We start from the raw sequence: 16,523 nt of genomic DNA, 5'->3' as shown, positions 1-16,523 counted from the left end.
CTTGGAGTTTCTACCTTCCACTTGGAGTTCTAGAAGCTCTTAACTCATTATTAGGCGAATCTTTTGATCACATGCCTTTCTGGAAGCTTCCTGGGCACTGGCACTTTGAGAAAAAGATTCCTCCACATGTCCAGTTACGCCCAACGCAGGTAGCCTTTGTCCTACCTGCTTTGCAACGCAGGTAGCCTTTGTTGCACCTGCTATGCAACGTAGGTACCCTTTGGAGCAGCTGCTTTGATCCAAAATTGACCTGTTTTGAGTGTTTTTTCAGTGGAAGACTGATTTGCAGAGCTGTGGTTTGCTGACCTTGTTCCTCTAAGGGTAAGAACAACATGTTTGAGGACTTTGGATCCCTTAGATTATTGACATTTCATGCTCCATGCTGTGAGGCACAAAAATGTCTATAACAGTTGCCCCCTAAAGTATGAGGTCGTTTATCGGGTGAAATGCTTTATTAGGAGGATCCGAAGTTCATTCAATCGTCGGGAGGTGACCTGTAACAAAATACAATACAATACATTATCTTTTCATACTTTCTTTTCATGATCTAGCTGAGGCGGGCATTTCCCATGCTCAGCTTTATAAATACATTTTCCGTACATAAACAGACGATCGTCTGATAAGAGACAGATAATTCTCTGCTTTTAATTATCATCCTTTCAGTAGGATAATCATCTGCTGCACATGTCTATGTTTTTATCTCCTGAATATATATCGCAGCCCAGATGGATGAAACTAGATCCGGGGTCTTCAAACTTGTCCGATCTTCACTTTAGTACAAGTCGATCCATGTGAGAATTTCTTGAAGTCGAACATGGAAAGACATCGCTTGATTACCAGTCAATAATGTAAACTGTTAACAAGCGCGAGAGGAATCACCGATAATGATGATGACCCTCAAGGTACTGCAGCACAATTCACGTGGTGTGAATATAGGATTTGACGTCGAACACCACGCAAAGTCTCCTGGTCGAAGGTCATTAATGTATACCTATCGCCGGGAGTGAGAAACTTGCCATTGAGGCATGCAAGCTTCAAAGTAATGAGGGGGTGTTCCTAGATCAACTTCTTGGATAATGAGCTGATGTCGACATGAAGTGATCCGTCAAAGGAGGGCCTTAATGAATCCCACATCAGTGACACGGAACGGAGCTAGTGATGATTGGTGAAAACGATATGTGAAATATGATTCAGGGTGGCAGTCATGGAAGGATGAAAGATGATGTACGGTAGTGGATGGGACCCGGTTGACACTTTCTGAATGACATCTCTTGAACATATAACGACACTGATGAGATGGATCGGTAGCATTACTCCATGTATGGATGGTATGGCGAGACCATGGTGAAGGGACCGGTGAATGATAATAACCCAACCCGATATTTACGGAGGCAAAAGTGTCATGTTCAAGAGCGACTTGCTACCATTAAGCTTTGAGGTTCTTCCCAATTTTTCCCCAGTCATTTCTGACCAGTACATCTTTATTTTTTGACAAGCTTGAGGAGGATAACATATGCTTGATCTATAACCTGCCCTTCGGGCAAGCCCATCGCTATGTTTTTAATGAGCCTAGCGATAGGGAAACTCGTTCTTGTCTAAAGACAAGTTTGTCGCTATCTAATATTTTTAACGAGCCCAGTGACAAAGACAACTCGGTTCTTTTCATTTTTAGAGAGTCTGAAAAGTGTACATAAAGTAGACTCCAGGGGTCCTTTTTCGTCATCTAATCCCTTAAGTCCGAAAAAGTATAAAACAATACAGAAGGGATGAATGTTCGATATCTTTATCGAGCCGAACTAGACAAGCGCTCGATCTTTTTGTGCAATAATCCCCCAGGTCCAAAAAGATTAAAATCTAGAGGAGGGATAGCTCTTCCGGTCCTTTTAACGAGCTGGAAGGCCAAAAAACTCGGAAAAATTTTCATATTTTACGAGTCAGTGAAAAGAGCTTAAAGAAGACTCGTCTTTTGAGGAACGAGTGATGAACAGGGATAGCAGCTGATTCCAGGTACAGGTTGGAATTTTCCAATCACGACAGTGTCACAAGGATGGCTAGGTGAAATCACTCTTCGCAGCTGTTCCTCAAAATGGGTAAACAATCATATGGAGGTGAACGATCGGCCAAATGAAAGTGGAGGTGGCAGGTGCAAAACACGACCAAGGCTTTTATGGTTGATCAGGTTACATACTTAATGGTTATTTACCGAGATGGGTTCATTTTTTAACGAGCTTGAATGCGCCAAAACACTGCTCAACCTTATGTTTATTTTTTAACGAGCATGAACTGTGTGCTAAAACTGCTCGGTTCTTGCATGCCCCCAGCATCATAATGACGCATGTCAAAGGAGGGTGCCCCCCAAGCTTCATTGCTTTCAAATTGGTGGTTGGAATGAAGGTTTACCTTTGAATTTTGAAAAGGGGATTTGTTTCATTTTTTAATGAGGTTGACATAGTAAAAGAACTATCCTCATGACTCCTTGTTTCATTTTTTAACGAGGTTGAAACGAGATAAGAACTGTCCTCGGGGCCCACTGTATTTACAGTATTTCCATTAGGGCGACGATCCATGCTGACAAAATATTTAGGAATCTTCTGAATCCGTTGGATATAGAAGATTTCATATTGTAGGTTTCCACTGTGGCTACTTCTGCCAGATTACCTGCCGGCGGTAGGGAAAAAGTACCCATTAAGGCAGGGTCTTTTAGGATACCTACTCCAATATTTTGGAGCGATTGATTACTTTCATGGATCATTGTGTTGCTTCCCATAACTTGAGAACTGTTGGGGAGAAATGTTTGTTGGTCGACGATTGTAATTTTTCCTTGGAAAGGAAATACAATCCTCCTGAGGTAGGTCGACACAACTGCAGCCATGGCATATATCCAAGGCCTTCCTAGTAGGATGTTGTAATCGAGGTTTCCATCGATTACTTCAACATCAACTTCTACTGTTTTGCCCCCCAGTTCAACTTGCAAGTTATTTAAAATCCCGTATGGAGTGTATGATCGTCCATCAAATGCTTTTAACATCGTTGACGATTTCGACAAGGGTGGTGAGCCTAAATTTTTCCAGCATCTCATCGACATAAGACATGTAGATTCCCCCTCATCAATAATTGTTCGATGAACAGTTTTGTTGAGGGCTTTCACTTGAATAAGGAAAGCTTGTTGAGCTGGTAACTGAGGGTCATATCCTTTACGATCAAAGGCCACAAGATTGGAATCCATTGGGCCAATCCCACCTATAGCTGATAATAAAGCTTGCTCTTGGGAGGTGCAATTTTTCGCTACCTCAAGTGTCGACATAGCGGACGAAGATTGGGTCAGGTCCTCTATTATATTATAATTCTGTGCTAATTTTGCACGAGGATTAAATGTCGATTTGTGTACTACTCCCTTTGGCGAGTTTATTATTGGCTTAGGAACGATGGGTGGCACAACTTCGTTCAAAGTTGTTGTCGAACTACTAGGTTGTTTATCAGCCTTGTTATTCGACCGCTGTGGATTCCGGTAACCTTTATTCCTTGTCAAAGCATTATTCTGCTGCTTTGAGGTGGACAACATAAGAACTTGGGATCGGGAAGCATTTTGATTGGCAACCAGATTTTGGCTTGGATTAGGGAACGGATCAGTCAATACTGCTGGGGTTTTTGAACTCTTGAAGAGTTTCTTAACTTCAGGTATATGTGGACAATCTTTCGTCCAATGATCCTCATCGCATATATGACACCCTGTCGGGGGTCTCCCTTTCCTTTTCTTTATCTTCTTGCCCCCTGTTTGCTTCAGTTGTTTGCCCTTGTCGGTCGACATGGCATTTACTTCTGAGGCAAGAAGTTCCTCATTTGCATTTTGACTAGAAATTTTGTGTTTGCTAGTCACGCCATTACTAGCATGAGAGTTAGTATTCGATTCAGGAGGGGGAGGAATTGAAAATTCAGGTCTAGGGGCGTCAGGTATTTTGTCGTAGAGCGTGCCCGACTGAGTATATACTAAGTCTAAGTATTGAGCACGAGCAATGACTTGCTCCTCTGTTACGACTCCTCCCTTAGCCACATCTTCCGTTATAGTCGGAAGTAACGACTTTATAAACCATTCAGCTAACAGCTGATCGGGAACGTAAGTTTTCACCATCCTACGACGACGTTGCCACTCATGTATATGATCAGATATGTGAGTGGCCGTTGTCTGTTTGAAGTTGGTAAGGAGTTCAGTTCCTGTTTCATACCTTATCGGTAATTGAAAATGGGTTAAGAAAGTCGTGGCTAAGGAGCTCAAATTGTCGAAAGAGGCTCTTGGCAATTCAATGTACCATTTAGCCGCTGGACCTGTCAATGTCCTCTGGAAGAGGCGAAGTCTTATCGAATCATCATTCAGGGTGTTTGATGAACACCATAGGTGGAATGTCATCACATGATTCGACGGATCTTCATCTGGATTTCCATTGAATTTAGGGATGTCCGATGGAAGTTTATGCGGAATCGCTGGCCAACAAGGGGCATAAGCAATTGGATCATTCGTCAGCCGGTTTAGATCTGGTAATTCTAGAGTTGCTACAAAAGGCAATTGTTGGTTTAGGTTCGGCGAAGCATATCCAGGATAAGATGGTATCGCCTGAGAAATGGGTCTTTGCAGACCAGCATAATGCTGACAACTTTGACAAAGTTGATGGGCATAACCATTATAGCATGGTTGCCCATTACTCACAAAGACTTGTTGCTCAGGTCCTTGATATGATTGCTGGAATGGTGGTTGTTGAGATTGAACCAGCTCTGGTTGTTGGACCATTTGTTGTTGACCAATACTGGATGGTTGACCAAGATGAGGAATCACAGTACTTGTTTGAGCCTGAGTCGCTCCAGATAAGGAGGCACTACCCTGAGATTGTGATTGAGCCGCTGAGACAAGAGGTTGTTGTATTACAACAGGTAGCGCTTGTACTTGCGACGCATTCGCCATAGCAGGTGTGGTGGGAATATTCGACACAGGGTGTACTGGTTGCATTGAATATGCAACTCCTGATTGTTGAGGCAGCATTGGTACCCGACCGCTGGATGTAATTCCAGTTTGACCTGATCCTTGTTGTAAACTCTCATATGGTTGTTCTCTAGGAGGGAACAATGAAAGAGCATACTGCCCTCCACATGGTGGAAATCCAGTACTTAAAGGGTAAATTGGCCTTTGAAGACACATTGGATCAATTTGTCGAGTTTCAACATAAGAAGTACCAGATGATAATCCGGATGAAGAAATAGGAACTAACCATATTGTCGTCCCTGATGGGACTCCGACTTGTTGTTGACAATTTGCCGGGACAGATGGTATACCAGCGAACATCGTTGGAGTAGCAGCAGGAGGTTCTGCTGCTGCTGTGTCAGACGACACAGTCCTAGATGTCGACGGTTGTTCAGACATATCTAGTCTATCCAAAAGATTTCTTAGCGATTCTACAAGAACTTACGATGCCAAAAGGCTGACTTCGAAGATCAACGCAGGAATAGGAGGTGATTATGTTCCGTTTAAAATGAATTTTATTATGACGACGCTTTTAGACACAACTTGCTTTTTCACTTTTTAAGAGTCGAGAAAAAGCTAAAGATGACTCTAGTCTCCTTCGATGTATTAACGAGCTCGAAGTGACAAATGCACGGATGGACTTTTACAGTTATAGAGTTTGAAAAAGGCCAAAAGAAACTACTCTGGAGTTCTAGGCAAGGGTGTGCCAAACCTTTCGCGAAACCACAGAATACGTTTTACGGTACGAGTGGTCGATCTTCGTGAATGCTGTGTTCACTGCATCGCGATCAGTAGGGCGGCCGACACGGCTTCCTATGGATAAAGGCTTTGTTCCTATAGGAGTCCCCCAATATACGCGACGGTACGCGGGGGCTCAAGTCCGTATTAGTGCTATCGTCCCTCAGGAGGAATCACCCACCTTCGTAGAGATCGATAGTCACTATGTTTAACGACGCCGGTTCACGTCTCTACCTAGACCTCTACTGTGTTTCGTTATGTTTCAAAGCGTTGTTAGATAAATTAAGTTCTTTTTAGGTTGATCTTGCTTAGCAGTTTGCCTTTACGGATCACCACATGATGTATATACAACTCCTAAATGCAGTCTAAGAATGATAAGCAAGCTTTTTTCAATTCTTTCAACTTATGAAAACCTTAACTACTGAAGGAAAAGAAAGACATCATCTTTTCAAACAGATCATGGAGCACACACTAATGCACTTTCCCTAAATCGACATGCAATCTGTCAAAATGCACATGCACAATGCAAGTATTTCTTTTCTTCTTCCTTAATGTTGATGAATACAAAAAGAAAGTTGTTGTATAATTTCGAATTCGATTTCAAGTGTAAGATTCGCTCGTTTCAACACAAGAAATAATGAAATTCGAACCATATAACGAAAGCAAATGCTCAAGCAGCTATGAACAGCAATAAACTAGCTCTTAGAATCGTAACGACTCTTTCTCACAGGTCTAGATCCAAGAGGTCATAGCAAGACTAGTTCGCTTTCGCTATGGGAAACAGTGAATGACAGCAAGAAATACAATAAGAACAATCATGGTTTCAACATACAACTGAGGCGGAATGAAGGCAAAGAGAAGTGGTTTCAGCTGGGTATACAGGTTGACAGCAGGCTGCAAAAACAATATTGAAAACTGGGCAACAGACAGTGGGGAACCCCAGTTTCTCAAGGCAAAACTGGATCAGCGCAGGTACTGCACTGTCAAACAGGGATGCAGCGCAGGTAGCCCCTTCGGGACCTACGTTGCAGTGCAGGTAGCCTTTGTTGTAGCTGCACTGAACGAGACAACTCTCGTCCTTCCCAGATTCCAGGTCACAGTTTGCTAAAAAATCAACGGTTTTTGCTCAAATCAGAGGCTATCAGTCAAGTATACTCTAGAGGATGATTAAGGAAGATGAACACTATCACAAAGAGCAAAAGAGTCCTTGTGGATCAGCTCTTCAAATCATGAACATGCCCAGCACTAGGCTAGAGTAGCTGCCCTCTACTTTGCATTCGAAGGACTCGCATGCAGTTCGATTCGACACCCCCTTTGTTCAAGAGATGAATAGCAAGAATACACAAGCTACCAACAAGACACGCTCCCCAGTGGAGTCGCCAGTCTATTGTGGGGGAAAGTATCCAACTCGGAATGACCCTAACCCACTCTAAGGGTGACAGTTCCTTAGCAACAGCTGAAAGCAAAGCTATCTAAAGTTTCTTCTTTATGACATGCAAGAGATAAAAGGGATAGATCCACTTACCGATGTCTTTCGCAAATGGTCGATCCTATCTCCTTTGTTTGTCGCTTGCTCCTAGCTCCAAGTCTTTCTACGGGCCCAGCTACACGAGATCCTGCAAATAAGACAAGAAAAGGAAACTACAAGAGGCATGCATGCATAAATGATTCAAGGATTAGCATAAATCAAAGACGCAAGTAAGACAATTCATCATTGAAACACATGCGAATAGAAGAACCTCAAATGCTTTATTAATATATGGAAGTAAGGTTCAGGCGGTGATACAACCATGCGAGGTCCAATCCAGCATCACCTTCCCGACGGAGAGAAATCTCTTCTTCACCTCCCTCAAGCAATCACCCAATACTCTCAACTGCAAACCAACAGCAATTCTTTGCACTGAATTCCGCCCTCCCAGATCCCATGGGATGAGATCCTTATATAGAGTTTTGGAGTGAAGGCAAGTCATGTTGATGTGTGACTTGCTGTACTCTTCAACTCTAGTTGTTCTTCAGTCCTTCACTTGGAGTTTCTACCTTCCACTTGGAGTTCTAGAAGCTCTTAACTCATTATTAGGCGAATCTTTTGATCACATGCCTTTCTGGAAGCTTCCTGGGCACTAGCACTTTGAGAAAAAGATTCCTCCACATGTCTAGTTACGCCCAACGCAGGTAGCCTTTGTCCTACCTGCTTTGCAACGCAGGTAGCCTTTGTTGCACCTGCTATGCAATGCAGGTACCCTTTGGAGCAGCTGCTTTGATAAAAAATTGACCTATTTTGAGTGTTTTTTCAGTGGAAGACTGATTTGCAGAGCTGTGGTTTGCTGACCTTGTTCCTCTAAGGGTAAGAACAACATGTTTGAGGACTTTGGATCCCTCAGATTATTGACATTTCATGCTCCATGCTGTGAGGCACAAAAATGTCTATAACACCCTCGCAACAAACTCAAATGGTGGCTGACCCCTCTCAACCTCCCTGTTACCGGGAAAAGTGTCTATTTAGAACTGGTCTATCCCACTAAGGTGTGACAACTGCCTTAGAAACAAACAGAGAAAACTACTTTTGTATTTCCTTTATGAATTAAAGATAGAGGGGGATAGAAAGAACCGACCTGTGTCTTGCGCTAATCCTTTGATCCAATCCCTCTCTTCTTTGACAGCTTCCAGCTACCTGCTCCCTTACTTGCCCAGCTTCACCAAGTTCATGTAAGATCACAGAAAAAGAAAACTACACAAAGACATGGATCTATATTCATAAACAACTTAGGATCAGATTTAAGCTAAACATACAAATGTAACAAGCATCAATGATACACAAGCATGTAGGAAAAACTCAAATAGTTTTATTGATATACAAGAAGATCCAGGAGGAGTTACAACCGATGATTCCTGACCCAGCATCAACCTCCCAGCAGAGAAGCCCCTTCTTCACCTCCAACAAAGAATAAATAACCCAATACTCTGATATTTATCTGAAAACCAACAACAATTCCTTGCAATGTACAAAATTCCAGCCTTCGGATCTCTGGGATGAGGGATCCATATATAGATGTATGCAAGGAGGATGAGTCAGCTTATGATTTGATTAGTGTCTTCTATCTGTCAGTTCTTTCTTCCACTTGGAGACTGAAAGCCTCTTACTCATCCTTGGTCGAATTCAGTGAGGCAAGTGTCATTGGAGAAGATTCTGGAAGCTTCCATTGTCTTTCCACCTCGCGGAATGGCACTGCCATTTGTCATTTCCCGCTCAACGCACCCTGATAGTGCATTTAGGTGCGTTGAAACGCACCCAACTAGTGTATTTAGGTGCTATGCAACGTAGCTAGCCAGTGGAGCAGCTGAAATGATCCAGTTTTGACTTATTCTGAGCAATTTCTGGTGGAGAACTTCTGGGAGAAGCTGTAATTTGTTGACCTTGTTCCTTTAGGGGTTGGAACAACACTTTTAGGGACTTAGGAGCCCTTGGTTTATGGACATTTCATGCTTGGAGCTACAAGGCACAAAAATGTCTATAACAGTTTCCCCCTAAAGTATGAGGTCGTTAATCGGGTGAAATGCTTTATTATGAGGATCCGAAGTTCTTTCAATGCTGGGAGGAGACCTATAATAAGATACAATACAATACATTATCTTTATACTGTTTTTCATGATCTAGCTGAGGCGGGCATTCCTATGCTCAGCTTTATAAATTCATTTTCATGTACATAGGACAAACAATCGTCTAAGTGTAGACTGATGATTCTGATAGAGCCATCATCCTTTTGGTAGGATGATTATCTGTGCTGCAATGCTATACATTTTAATGTCTTTATTTTCCTGAATATATATCGCAGCCCGGATGGATGAAACTAGATCCGGGGTCTTCAATCTCGTCCGATCTTCACTCGAAGTACAAGTCGATCCATGTGAGAAATGTTCTGAAGTCAAACATGGAAAGACATCGCTTGATTACCAGTCAATGATGTAAACTGTTAACAAGTGCGAGAGGAATCACCGATAATGATAATGACCCTCAAGGTACTACAGTACAATTCACATGGTGTGAATAAAGGACTTGGCGTCGAACACCACGGAAAATCTTTCGGTCAAAGGCCATTGATGTAAACCTGTCGCCGGAAGTGAGAAACTTGCCATTGAGGCATGCAAGCTTCAAAGTACTGAATGGGGTGTTCCTAGACCAACTTCTTGGATAATGAGCTGATGTCGACAAGAAGTGATCCGTCAAAGGAGGGCCTTAATGAATCCCACATCAATGACACGGAACGGAGCAAATGATTTTGATTGAGGTGAAAACAATCTGATGATATACGGTTCAGGATGGCGATCATGAAAGAATGAAGTATAATGTATGGTAGTGGGTGAGACATAGGTGACTTCTCTGGATGACTTCTCTTGAACATGTCGGTGACACTTATGCGATGGATGGGTAGCATTAAACCCAAATGTGGATGGTATGGTGTGACCATGGTGATGTGACCGGTGAATGAAACAACCCAACCCGGCTCGGACACGGAGTGGAAGTGTCATGTTCAAGAGCGACTTGCTACCAATAAAGATTCTTTGAGTTTTCTTCCCAAATTTTCCCCAGTCATTGCTGACCAGTACCTCTTTATTTTTGTCAAGCTTGAGGAGGATAACATATGCTTGTTCTATAATTTGCCCTTTGGGCAAACCCATCGCTATGTTTTAACGAGCCTAGTGATAGTGAAACTCGTTCTTGTCTAAAGACAAGTTTGTCGCTATTAATCTTTTTAACGAGTTTAACGACAAAGATAACTCGGTCCTTTTCATTTTTAGAGAGTCTGAAAAGGTACGTAAAGGTAACTCCAAAATTCCTTTTTCGTTATCTAATCCCTTAAGTCCGAAAAAGTATAAAACAATACAGGAGGGATGAATTTTCGATATTTTTAACGAGCTGAACAAAACAAGCGCTCGATCTTTTTGTGCAATAATCCCTCAAGTCCAAAAAGATTAAAATCTAGAGGAGGGATAGCACTTCCTGTCCCTTTAACGAGTTGGAAGGCCAAGGACTCGGCAATCTTTTCATATTTTACGAGTCAGTTGAAAAGAGCTTAAAGGAGACTCGTCTTTTGAGGAACGAGTGATAAAATGGGTAGCAGCTGATTCCAGGTAAGGTTTGGAATTTTCCAATCACGGCAGTGTCACAAGGATGGCTAGTGAAATCACTCTTCGCAGCTGTTCCTCAAAATGGGTAAACAATCAAATGGAGGTGAATGATCGGCCAATGGAAAAGTGGAGGGTGACGGTGCAAACACGACGAAGGCTTTAATGGCTGAAGTAATACATTCACGGTGGTTATTTACCAGGGAATAGTTCATTTTTTAACGAGCTTAAACGCGGGTGGAAACATTTGCTCGGTCCGGGTTTATTTTTTAACGAGCTTGAACCTCGCGGTAACACTGCTCGATTAATCCAGTCGTATGATAAGAATGTCTCATATAAAAACGACAATTTTTTAGAGTTTTTCCCCACATCCTTTCTTTATGCAAGTTAGGAGACGACCAATCCTACGAGTTTAAAGGGTTAGAGGTCCTAAAAATTTAAAAAATAAATAGTCGCTCTTTGCTTGCACTCCAAAAGGTTTGCATGCCCCTAGGTATAAAACAGAGTTTCAAGGTTACCTCTACTTCTCTCCGTCAAAACACTTGTTTTGAAGAGAGAGGCCTACCTCTTACAGGTTACCCAAAGATTGTTCTATTCGCACTGCAAACAAAACACTTCTTCGGAAATGTCTATCAAAACAAACAAAGGTGAGCGACGATGCTCGCCAACTCACATAACTTTGACAAGAGAATCTTGTTCTAGAATAAGCCCTCTTCCAATCATGGACGGGGTACAGACTAGTCATATTCTCCCGCGGAAACCTACCCTATACCCGAAGTTTTCCTGCCGAAGCAGACCAGGATGCATGCCCCCTGGGTTTCAGTCATATCCCTCTGAATTACTCGCGCTCATCGGGAGGACGGACTGGATATTGAGACATTTCTTGCGTGAAAAGACCATTTAGGGATGGTATATGACTATTTGCTCTGTATGATCCGGGAAATGAAAGCGGGTCCACGAGCTTGACCACTCTTCCTTCATGCAGAAAACACATTACTCTAAAGAGTGAGGAGACAATCGCTCCCATGCAATAAATATAGTCTCGTCCAAGGAGTAGATTGTAATCTAGGGGTCCTTGAACTACCATTACATTCAGGTGAAAGGTTTTCCCTCTCAATGTTGTGGGCACATCGGGAAGGATCCCTAAAGTTCAACTGATTCCTTTATCAAAGCCTATCAGATTTCTCATCTCAGGCAAAAGCGATGGCAAACCAAGTGCTTTCCAAGCAGTCAAGGAAAGGATACTCATAGAATCCCCCTCATCTATGATGGTACCAACCATAACCATTCTATATATTTGGACAATAATTCGGAATGGTACGCTAGCTGGTAAACGGGGTCTGCCTAGTTGATTCCAGTCGAAGGAGACAACTAGGTTGCTTAGAGGTGGGACCGAATAGACGGTCGGGTATGACTCTGATGAAATTCCTTCCTGCGGTAAAGGAACGGGTATATTGCCCCCATGTTCGTTGGAGTCTGTGCTTATGGAGAGAATTTGGACGGTTTCATCCTTGTTCTCTTCAGTGATTGTATCATCTGAAGATGAAACCTCTGAAGGCAAGACCGGGTCAACTGCCGCCTCGACCTTTTGACTTTCGTCTGGTATGGATCCAGATGGTTTATCTTCAATGATAGGCGCTTCAACTGACCACCTGAGTGGGTTAGCCAGATTTTCAACTAGTGACGGACTCGGCAAGAGATTTTTTATATCCAGGAGGAAATCGTAACGGTGAAATCGGACGATCATCCAAAACTCTTTTAGCTTCGTCTAAGAAGGGACAATGGTGGACGGCATGATCGCCTTCACAAAGTTTACAAGGAAATCTATATTTTCCTTTTTGTCCTGGGACTTCACTTTCACTAGTTGACGGTGTGCTTTCAACATGATCATCAGAGGTTGACGACACCGGGTTGTGCAATCTAGGAGACCAGTCCCTTAATATCCGAGGGATGCAAGGACAATCTCTGTGAAAGTGGTCTCCTTTGCAAATGACACATGGCGATTTAGGCCTGGTCGGTGCAGTGTGTGGATTTTCGTTAGATGACACTCGTTTTCCCCCATTCGCCTTTGGCTCTTTCTTCTTCTTCTCTTTCTTCTTCTTTTCCTTCTTCTCCTTAGGAACTTGATTTTTGGCTTTACCAGCCCCATCAAGCGAAGAGGAAGGAGGAGAAGAAGAATTAGAGGAAGTAGAAGGTTGGTGGGCAACTCTGGACTCGTCTAATTGCTGATTCGATTGTTCAGGAATAATGGTGTTCTGAATGACAGAGGTTGAGAAGAGCCATACAGGCAAACCAATTGGCAGTCCTGGAAGCGACAATGTGGCCATATGGGGTGCACCAACATCTCCCCAAGAGGAGAAGGGACTAGGATTTCCTTCAAGGGGAATTCCTTGGTTGGTAGAATCCATTTTCTCAACCCAAGATCAACGTAGGAAAGGGGTAATGAATATTCCGTTTAAAATAAATTTTTAGACGCTTTGACACAACTTGTTTTTTCAGTTTTTAAGAGTCGAGAAAAAACAAAAGATTACTCTAGTCTCCTTTGATTTTTAATGAGCTTGAAGTGACAAGTGCTCAGATGGACCTTTTCCATTAAAGAGTCTGAAAAGGAATGAAAGGGACTGCTCTGGAGATCTAGGTAGAGGGAGTAGCAAACCAATCGCAAAACTGTAGAATACTTTTTATGGTACGACAATCAATCTTCCCGAATGTTGTGTTCAGTGCATTGCGATCGATAGGGCGGCAGACACGGATTCCTATGGATAAAGGATTTAAGCCTTTAGGGGTCTCCCAATATATACTCGACGGTACGTGGGAGCACAAGTCCGTACTGGCACTTATCGTCTCAAAGTGGAGGAATCACCCAACCATCAGTGAGGACAACAGTTACCAGGCTTTACGACACCGGAATACGTCTCTAGCCTAGACCTCTAAATGTTGTGTGTTAAGTTCCAAAGCGTTGTTAGATTCATTGAATTTATTTTAAGTTGATCTTTCTTATGAAGTTTTCCTTTTGGGTTCACCACGAGATGTAGATGTAATTCCTAAAATGCAATATAAAGATGATAAGCAAACTTTTATCTCTTTTCAGCAATGAAAATCCTAGCTACTAGGGGAAAAGAAAGACACAATCTTTTCACAAAGAGCAAAGAGCACACTGTAAATGCACTTTCCTAAATCAAGCCAAACAGACTGTCAATATGAAAATGCACATATGCATGTATTTGTTTTCGACTTTCTTAGTATTGATGCTAAAAACAAAGTTGATGTACAAATTTGAATTTGCTTTCAAGCGACAAACACAAACAAGCTTCTTTTCGAAATCAAAAGATAAAAACGATTACGACACTTTATGATTTTGAAATGAACACTCGTTTTTGACACTAGAAAAACACAAATTCGGACCAAAGGCAAAAGTAAAAGTATAATCGACCATCAACAGCAATCAAACTTTCTCCTAAGATCGAAATTGACACTTGCGACAGATCTAAATCAAAGGACGACAGTACGACTATTCTACTTTTGCAATGGAAAACTGTAAATGACTCAACAAACACAAAAACATCTACAGTTCTTTTTTACAAAGGAGGCGGAATAACAACAAGGAAAAGGGGTTTTTAAACAGACACATACACTGATCACAGGCTGCAAAAATCAGAGACAAAACTGGAAAGAATGAAACACAAGAACCTCAGCTGCATAGGGCTAGTCTGATCAGCGCACCTGTAACACAGAGAAACTGGATTGCAACGCAGGTTTCCCTTTCGTGAAGTGCGCTGAAATGCAAGATCTCTTCACAGTACCTGCGCTGGGGCAGAAATGAGAATTCTATCCGGGTTCTGGGTCACGGTTTGCAGTTTAGTCTTTGGTTTTTGGCCGAGTAAAAGCAATCAGTAATGCACAATCAGGGGTAGATCTAAGGAGGGTCTAAGAGCTATCACAAAGGGCAATCAGATCATTTGTGAATCAGTTGTTCAAATCATAAACAGATCCAGTGAATGGATTGAAGTAGCAGATGTCTACTTTGCATTTGTTATGGCAAATGCAGTTCGAATGCTACTTATAAGTTTATGAAACAAACAACAAAAAGATACACAAACAAACTAATTAGACAATCGTCCCCAACGGAGTCGCCATTTTGTTACTGGGAAAAGTGTCTATTTAGAACTGCTCTATCCCACTAAGGTGTGACAGCTGCCTTAGAAACAAACAGAGAAAACTACTTTTGTATTTCCTTTATGAATTAAAGATAGAGGGGGATAGAAAGAACCGACCTGTGTCTTGCGCTAATCCTTTGATCCAATCCCTCTCTTCTTTGACAGCTTCCAGCTACCTGCTCCCTTACTTGCCCAGCTTCACCAAGTTCCTGTAAGATCACAGAAAAAGAAAACTACACAAAGACATGGATCTATATTCATAAACAACTTAGGATCAGATTTAAGCTAAACATACAAATGTAACAAGCATCAATGATACACAAGCATGTAGGAAAAACTCAAATAGTTTTATTGATATACAAGAAGATCCAGGAGGAGTTACAACCGATGATTCCTGACCCAACATCAACCTCCCAGCAAAGAAGCCCCTTCTTCACCTCCAACAAAGTATAAATCACCCAATACTCTGATATCTATCTGAAAACCAACAGCAATTCCTTGCAATGTACAAAATTCCAGCCTCCGGATCTCTGGGATGAGGGATCCATATATAGATGTATGCAAGGAGGATGAGTCAGCTTATGATTTTATTAGTGTCTTCTCTCTGTCAGTTCTTGTTTCCACTTGGAGACTGAAAGCCTCTTACTCATCCTTGGTCGAATTCAGTGAGGCAAGTGTCATTGGAGAAGATTCTGGAAGCTTCCATTGTCTTTCCACCTCGCGGAATGGCACTGCCATTTGTCATTTCCCACTCAACGCACCCTGATAGTGCATTTAGGTGCGTTTCAACGCACCTAGCTAGTGTATTTAGGTGCTATGCAACGCAGCTAGCCAGTGGAGCAGCTGAAATGATCCTGTTTTGACTTATTCTGAGCAATTTCTGGTGGAGAACTTCTGGGAGAAGCTGTAATTTGTTGACCTTGTTCCTTTAGGGGTTGGAACAACACTTTTAGGGACTTAGGAGCCCTTGGTTTATGGACATTTCATGCTTGGAGCTGCAAGGCACAAAAATGTCTATAACATTCCCTCTTCCTTCGGTTCTCAAGTATTTATGGCTGGAACGATACCTATCCACATCAGTACTCGAACAAAAGATTATTCGTCATCTACCGGGAAAGAGCCTGAGGTCCCCTCTAGTGCTCCTCCATTCAGTTCAGGCCCACTCCACATCGAGAGACCTAGTACTGAGACGCCTATTCGACCCCCTCCAAAAAGAGTACTCTGGAGATCTTCTTACAACCCAAATGCTCGTTCTGCACAACACTACAATATCATTGAGGACTTAGCTCAGACTCCATCGGCTATGTCCGCTTTAGAAGTTCTCCAGAGCTGCCCTTCTCAGAGGAAGTCCTTGCTATCTTCTATTGGTGGCATAGACCTGGCTGACTCGGATTTGATTACTTTTGACTTGGAATGCCATACACAGAGACTGCCTCCCCAAATCGCATTCCTCATACAGGTTATTATTAATTCCAAAACGATTCATCGTACAG

The sequence above is a fragment of the Pinus tabuliformis genome, chromosome X (assembly GCF_031772625.1).
Source record: "Pinus tabuliformis cultivar Carrire ecotype Pingquan chromosome X, CPIR1, whole genome shotgun sequence".
In the NCBI taxonomy this organism is placed as follows: domain Eukaryota; kingdom Viridiplantae; phylum Streptophyta; class Pinopsida; order Pinales; family Pinaceae; genus Pinus; species Pinus tabuliformis.
Note: the sequence above shows the minus strand (reverse complement) of the source record.